Below are 8,581 nucleotides of genomic sequence, written 5' to 3' on the forward strand. Positions count from 1 at the left end.
TAAGAAAAGAGTAAGAGGAAAGGAAATGGAGGGACCTGTTGTAGATATCATTTTTAAGTGGTTTAGCCACAAAAGGGAAGAGAAATATAGTACAATAGCTCGCAGGGATGAGTGAATCAAGTGAGTATTTTCAAGGCTAGAAGAGACAGTGGTATTTGAAGGCAGTAGAGACACAGACAATAACATGAAGAAATTGAAGATTAATGAGAAAATGATGATGATAGAGCAATCTTCTGGAGAAACTAGGATGGAATGGGATCACTTCCGCATACAGAGGGATTTGGTTTGGCAAGGAATGTGAAACAAAGGTCAAGGAGATAGTCATAAAAGGAATCTGAGTGATGTGAGACATGGAGGAGGGCAGAAGAGGGCATTTTCTGTGAATGGACTCAATTTTTCAGTGCAATATGAAGCAAAAATCTCAGCTGACAGGAAGAGGGAGGTAGAGATATGGGATATTTGAGGAGAGATAAAAAGGTTTGGAGAATCCTCTGTGGGCAGTAGGATAGTGAATCAATCAAGGAAGTATAAAATAATTGCCTTTCCACAGTGAGAGCCTGGGTAATATTATAAAATATAAACTTGTAGTGAAGCCAGTTGGCAGAGTTGCATGATTTTCTCCAGCTTTGTTTAGCAGTGCATGAATAAGAGCAAAGGCACAGAATGGAAGAAATCATGCAAATCCGAGGTTTGGAAGGGTATCAACTTGGATAGTATAAGGAGAAAAGGGACTCAAGAGAAGAGAACAGGATAGAATTGAGCTAGTTCACCAAGGGGGCCAGAGGGTGAGGGAAGAGATTATAACTAGCACAGGAGAAATGATCTGGGAAAGAACTGGGGCACTGAGGGATTAGAAGTCATGGTGAGGACAAAGAATAGAGTTTATCATTGAAAGGGAGAGGGAGAAGTAGAATGATTAAATAGAGGAATTTCAGAATTCATGGACATAAATGTGGAACACTTGTGGATGATGTCAAAATCAATGGTATGGCCATCTCTATGTTTAGTTTTTTAATGGGATGGAGGAAGCTTATTTATGGGACATGAAAAAGCCAAGAAATTAGGAGGTTATGGTATTTGAGGGAGTATAAATGTGTATGTTGAAGTTCCCTTGTTGAAGAGGAGAGGAAGAATGTAAGCCAGACCCTACATTCACAGAGGAAAGAAGGGGAGTGTCCTAGTGGTCTGAAGACACAACTACCAGAATCTTGACTGGGTAATAAATACAAACTGAATGAATCTCAAGGGAGGAAAGGGGTTACTGAGCGATTGTGGTAGGAGAGCCTACCGTAGAAACAATGAGGAGTAAACCCCCTGCCAAGACCAGTGAGTCAGAGTGAATAAATGAAAGTCAATCAGTGCTGGAAAGTGTAGCCAGGAAAGCTATACGATCAGGAGAAAGCCAGATTTTAGTGAGTTCAAGAAGGTAGTGGGGAAAAGAAAAAAATTTAAGATTCAGTTTGTTACTTATGGAGCAGGTATTCAAGAGGGAACAATGGAAAGGTTAGGAAGTTTTAGAATAGGAAGTGGGAGAAAGAGGGTTGATGGGAATGATAATAAGGAAGCAACCCATGGAGATTAGAAGATGGAATTTGAACAATGGTAACTAGGTTTCCATAGCCACTGAGATGGGATGGGTATAATGTAACAGAAGTATATTAATCCTTGAGGAATGAGTTCTTGTAGACTACCATTGTCTACAGATGTTTGTTCTCAAGTGGAGTTGTCCCAGGCCATCACAGAGGTAGCTCTTTGTGGTGGGAAAGAAGGTCATGGAGGATGTCCAAATAGGAGGATGGCAGTCCTTTTGGAGTCATGAATGGCAGAAAAGGTGTCTGCCTAGAATGCACTGGAAGAGCACAGGTAAAGAAGGCCCTGTGAGGTAGGTGGCTACTTGGAGCACAATAGATACATGAAATACTCCTCTGGAGACCTACAATTAAATTTACATTGACCCCTTAATGAGAAATCTTGAATGCTGCTTTGCAACTAGTCCTAAATCCATCTACCATCTAGCCCACATCTCTCTACCTTCCCCACAAGACCAGTGTAATCTACTTTCTCAAAGACTTTGCTACAATCCAGGCAAATTAGACAGAAAGCATTTTCCTGATCTGTCACTTTCACAATGCTGATAAAAAGGAAATAAGGCTATTTTGACATGACCTATTCTTTGTGAAGCTATGCCAGTTCTTTGTGATCATTGCTCCCTTTCCTAGATAACACAATAGCATATTGAGAGGCTCATCACAAGAGGTTTGGCTGCTTCTTGATAGCTTCTGTCCTCTCCCCCAGCCACAGAAACTCTTTCTGTAAGACTTTCTATTAAAGTACAGAAAGGTTATGATCATCATAGGGTACATAGGGTGCACTGATATTAATGAAATGAAATCTCAGCCCCTCCCAGTACTGCAGTACCTACGCAGAATTGTATGATTTTAAGATAAGATTTGCTTTATCATGGTACCATGGAAAGAACACAGTATCTTGAGTCAGGATCTGAGATCAAATCCTACCTCTCCCTCATTATTAACTATGTGATCCCGATCCTGAGCGAGTCATCAGCTCTTTAGATCTCAGATTCTTGTTTGTTGTTGGGATTGGAAGCTCAATTCCGTGTGGACGGTCTCGGGTGGGTAAAAGTGGGACTTCTAAATCTTAGAGTCTTATGAGGCCCTCCATGAACAGCGGGGATTCGAGAAGGTCAGACTGAGCTAGCTCGGCTAGCTCGGGTATTTCCGCCCCTCCCCGGGAGATACGTGATGGGTGGAGTCTCCCTGCCCTCGAGGTCGTCCCGGATCTGGGCACACTATTGTTATCTAACAGCACGGTATTTAGATGCAAACTATGCTGCTGGAGAGTTAAGTAGAATTGAGGAAGCCTGAAAGCTCTCTTAGCATGTGTGGAGCCAAGAGGACAGTAGGCTCCGCTTCTCTCCTCTCCTCTCTCCCCTCCCCCTCTCTCCCCGCTTGTACTTCTACTTCCAATCCCTTAAGCTTAGCCTCCTTAGGAAATCTCCCCCTCTTCCTCCTAAGGAAGACCCCCCTGCACTTGTAACTAGACCCTGAAATAAAGCTCAACCCTTGTTCGACTCTGGAACGTCCTTTCTCTCATATGTGCATCCGGTTTTGGCCAGGCGAAGACCTCGGAGGTGAGGTAAGAAAGACTGGGTAGCTCACACAGGCCTATAGGCCTGGCAGTTTGTAAATGAGGGATTGGACTACATGACCTCTATGGTCCCTGCTGGTTCATAATTTAAGATCTTAAGAGCTGTCCTCATGGAGCTTATCATCTAGTCTACTTGTGGATAGACAGCACTAAGTGTTAAAATGTTTTAACATTGTATCCCCCATCAAGGTTGTCTTCCTTAAAATATAAAATCTTGGGCATTAATTGTATGACTCAGTTCCACATATAGACACATTAAGTCACATTTCTTTGTTGTTTTAAGGTTTGTGATGCTTTTGTCACTTAACTTACAAAGTAGTTCTAAATATTTTATCCCCATTTTACAGGTAAAAAGTGGAGACTCAAGACAGCAGAAGTAATTGCTCAGAATCATAGAGCTAGTTCATATTAGAGCTAGGATTCAAACCTAGGGTTCCTGATTGCAAATCAAGGGCTCTTTTTGTTAGATCCTGCAGACGTACATCATAAGGTCATAACTCTAAAGACCTTACAAGTGATTTAATTCTAATCCAACTCCTTCATTTTATTTTAAATTAAACTCTACCTCTCTTTTCCACTCTCCTCTCCCCAAATAAGAAAGAAAGCAAAATAAAATCCCAGCATAGAGTTTAGCACACAGTAGACACAATAAATGTTTACTGACTGATTGACTAGGAGCCCCTAAATGGCACAGTGGAGAGAGTACTGGACCTGTAGTTAGGAAGACCTGGGTTCAAATCTAGCCTTAGATTATTACTAGCTGTGTGACCCTGGGCAAATCACTTAAGCCCTTTCTGCTTCAGTTTCTTCATTTGTAACAATAGCACCTACCTCCCAGCACGGTTGTGAGGCTCAAGTGAAATAACGTTGGCACATTTAGGAAACTTTAAAGTTCTCGATAACACAACAATACTGTGAGATAGCTAGTAAAAAGTATTATTATCCCCATTTTTCATACAAGAAAACTGAGGTTTTTCTTTGTTCTCCCACACGCTAGTGACTTCTGGATAATGAATCAACCCCAGAATTGAATGAAGTAGCTTTTTGGAAATGGCACGGTTCCTTTCATTTCTTCAGAATTTCTATGAAACCTTTTTAATATCAACATTGTCCTGCTGCTGCTGAGTAGCAGTAAAACATAGAATGCAACCATCTCCAAAGAATTAAGGATGAGCATAGTACAGAGGACCATGGAGAGGTGTGTGATGGATGTGGTTATGATGAAACATGTACATCCAAAACACAACATGCCACAAGGAACTACTTGGTAGAACATAAGTAAATATACCATTAGGGAAATGTATGATAAGAAGAGAAAATGGACTGGTCACATGGCAAGGTAACCTTTTGCTATCAGAAAAATACAAGAGAGGTTTCTAGAATTCTAGGTACACCACCTGTGTTCAACTTGGGGGGACATAGACAAGACTTGTGTGGAATGGACAAGCATGGGTGGGTTATGGTCTGCATTCCTGGAGGGAACATTCACATTAGGAAGGTCTCGATCCATCAGAGCATTTGAGCAACCCCAGTGCTCAGCACAGGACCTGGTCCATAGCAGGTACTTGATGAACACTTATTAATTAGTGGGTTCATTGATGACATCTATTGTACTAGGGCTTTAGACCAGCCTGAGTCATGAATCAGCCCAGACAGACAAATTTTCATACCTTCATCGTTTTGTTGTTCCTCAGTTGTGTCCAACTCTTCATGACCCCATGTGGGATTTTCTTGACAAAGATACTAGAGTGATTTGCCATTTCCTTCTCCAGTTCATTTTACAGATTAAGAAACTGAGATAAACAGGCTTAAGTGACTTGCCCAGGGTTACAGAGGCTGGATTTGAACTCAGGAAGAGAAATCTTCCTGACTCCAAGCTCTAACCACCGTACCACCTAGCTGCCTCACATATCTCCATCTACTACAATAAAGATGTGAGGGAGAGACATTCAGGCCCTAACACTTTATGTACTTCTGCTTTCCTATACTGTCCAATCTCAGCTTATTTCTTTACCTACACTTATACCTCCCATTCCCATTGTACACTTTTCTTAGCACCTTATAGCTAGCCTATAAAATGATGTACCAATCACATTTCCTGAAGGCTTATGAGAAGACTATTGAAAATCAGCCACTTCTCCATTCAGCAGTTCTCTGCACTCCTAATACTAAAGGAAAGTCCTGGGGCACTCAGACATACATTACAAGGTACTTAAGTGAATCATCTTGCAAATCTAGACTCTGCCAGACTACACTAAGCAGCACTACGTGTATGTAGCAAGGTGGAATAGCAGATCTCTGATTTGGAGTCAGAAAGAGTTGACGACTCCTAATTCAGACATTTAATATTAGCTACTAATAATAGGAACCAATATTTACATAGATCTTACTATCTGTCAGGTACTATTCTAAAAGCTTTGTAAATATCTCATTTTATAATCACAACAACCTAGCGAGGTGGATTCTATTATTATCCCTATTTTATAGATGAGAAAATTGAGGGAAACAGAGGTTTAAGTGACTTGCCCAGGGTCCCACAGGTAAGCGCCTGATGTTTGATATGAATCCATGTCTTCCTGACTCCAGGCCAGGCACTGTATCCACTGCGCCACCTAGCTGCCCACTATTTTCTAATGGTGTGACTCTGTGAAAGCCATGCAACCTTCCAGAGCCTTAGTTTCTACATTTTTATTATCATCAGCAATAAATAAGGTAGCATTATGTAAAGACCTTTGCAAACTTTAAAATATTATAAAAAGCCATCTATTATTATTACTTTAGAAGGCATGCATGAAGAAGATATGTTCTGAGTCATGACTTGAACCCAAAACTTTTAACTCTAAATCCAACATTCTTTTCCCTTACCCGATATTGCCTCCAAGGGAAAAAGTCCATTCTACACATGGAGAAATGGTACGAACAAAAGCTCAGAGATGGGAACATATAGTAGGTAAAAGGGGGATGGAAGATCTACCTCCCTGTCTTGACAACTTTTCTGTAAGACAATTTTAGTGATCCACGGAATACTGAACTAAAGGAACCAAAAATGTTCTCAAAATCTCTAGCAGAACCTACTACAAACCCCAACTTGGCCTCTTGTCATCCTAGCTCCTTCATTACCTATTATACTGCTTACCACTCTACATGGTTGGATGTGAGATTAACAAACCACAAACACTGATTTTCTTTAGCAGGTTAGGAGCCTTGAAACAATTATTTAAAAGCTTCCAATTCCCAGCCTCTTAAGGCATCACACAGAAAACCTTCCAGGCTCCTAAGAAAGACATCTTTCCACCGGTACCTAGCAGCATGCATGCTGCTGAAACACTTCAGGTGGCCACTGCAACAAACCCAAGACAGCAGCAATAAACATGACATTTCCATGGAAGTCTCTCTTCCCAAACATTTCTCTTTGAATCTCACCAGGTCACTGCAGGTTTTTTCATCCCTTGCTGGAGGAGTTGTGGGGGTTGTGGGGAGCAGGAACAGAGTGTTTGGTGAGTCAGCAAAGGACAGGCACTCTGCAGGGATTTACTCCCAGCTCCAAACCCTTCAAAAACAGCAGGAGAGGCACAGAAAAGTCTTTGTGACTTCTCTCTAATGGTATCGAGTCTGGCACCAAATTTGCTTCAAAGGATTTCACTCTTGGAAAACACAGATTCTTTCTTTAAAAGGAAAAGCTCTCAAGGGTTGTCTGAGCCTTCTACAAATTACTTTTCTCATTGAATTAAGCTGGAGAAAGTTAAACCTAAGTCAAATTAAAAGGCGCTTGAAGCCCATCTCCATCAAAACAGAGAAAGAAAACTTAAAGTCAACCCCTATAACCAATCATTAGGCACTAGTTTGAAAACTGGCTCAAAATAAAGACTGAAAATATGCATAAATTTGTTAATTCACTCAACAAACCATTAATTAGATATCTACTCCATGTAAAGTAGTCAGTGTGGGACAGAGCATAGCAAGATGGCCTCTGAGTCAGGTAAACCTGGGTTCAAACTGTGCCTCAAAAACAGTAAGAACCAGACCTGACTCAGAAGGTTCCGTTGCTAAGGTTAGAACAAAATGAAATATCCGTAGATCTTCCTATACAGGTTTTTAATTTAGAGTCTGTGAATTTTTATGTATGTAATATATATGATACATTATACATACATGTGCATATACGTATATTATATATTTACATATATAATACATATACATATATTATATAACATTATGTGCTATATATATATTTAATATATCTGATTTCAATATAATTGGTTTCCTTTGTAATCCTCTGTTTTATTTTATGAATTTAAAAGTATGATCTGGAGAAAGGGAGCAGAGGTTGAATTCTCCAGATATTCAAAGGATCATGGCCCCAAAAGTTTAAGTTCTAACATTTAATAAAAAGAAGCTTACTTTTCCCAGCATGGAAAGGCCAATCAGCAAGGGTATAGCATTGAGTCATTTTGGTATATCTTCCCTGTCTCTGAATTTGCCATGGTGACATGCCAGTTAGCAGAGTGTGTCAAGCCTGAAGATTCCCCACTCCTCCTGTACTAGGCTTTTATACTTAAATAATTGGGAATTTGTCCACAGTTTGAGCCTGAATGCCCTGGTCCAATTAAGTCTCAAAGATGTTTTCATTATCAGAGAAAAACTAGCCTGGACTGCATGAGCTGGATGTTGATCCAGTCACATACAAAGGGTTTTATGACCCTGGGTAAGTCACTTAATCTCTAAGCATCCCAAGAAATCTAAGACTATAAAGGGCTAAGCAGTTACATATATGCACTGTTAGAAGGCATTTACTCAATGGGAAGTCCCCTGCTTTGATGAAGTCACATTTCTGGAAGTCACCTACATCTCCAAAATGTACAAGTTTTTATACTAGGGGATATGAAGACAAAAATAAAACATCTACTGTCCTCAAGCAGCTTATATTCTATTGGATTCAAAGAAGCTATTTGGTCAAAACGTAAGGATGGATGACCGTGTGACTAGTGGTTAACCTGATGATTCAGAGGAAAAATAAAATGGTTTATCAGAGATATAGTAAAGAGGTAAGACCTAGGTTAACACAATAAAGTCTGAAGGATTGGGGCAAAGGGTGTGTCTTTTCAACATATGCAACAGGTCAGAGTAACAGGACAATATCCAGAAGTCACAAGGAAACCAAGATTGAGTAAATTAGTGAAATGGGAAACAAGACAGACAGAACACTAAAGCTGAAACAATATCAAAGATCCTGGGGCAAGGTGTTTTCCATAATGGCTAGTTTCCCCCTGTACTTATGGGCCATTGAGATAAGTAGCACCATCTTGGTCTACTCATTTTTTTCCAAATGGAAATAGATGCGTTAAAGTTGGAAGGTGATGGGTTAGAATTGGTGGTAGACCCTATTAGAGCTAAAAATTCTTGTTACAAAGGA

Source organism: Notamacropus eugenii, chromosome 4 (genome assembly GCF_028372415.1).
Source record: "Notamacropus eugenii isolate mMacEug1 chromosome 4, mMacEug1.pri_v2, whole genome shotgun sequence".
Taxonomy (NCBI): Eukaryota; Metazoa; Chordata; class Mammalia; order Diprotodontia; family Macropodidae; genus Notamacropus; species Notamacropus eugenii.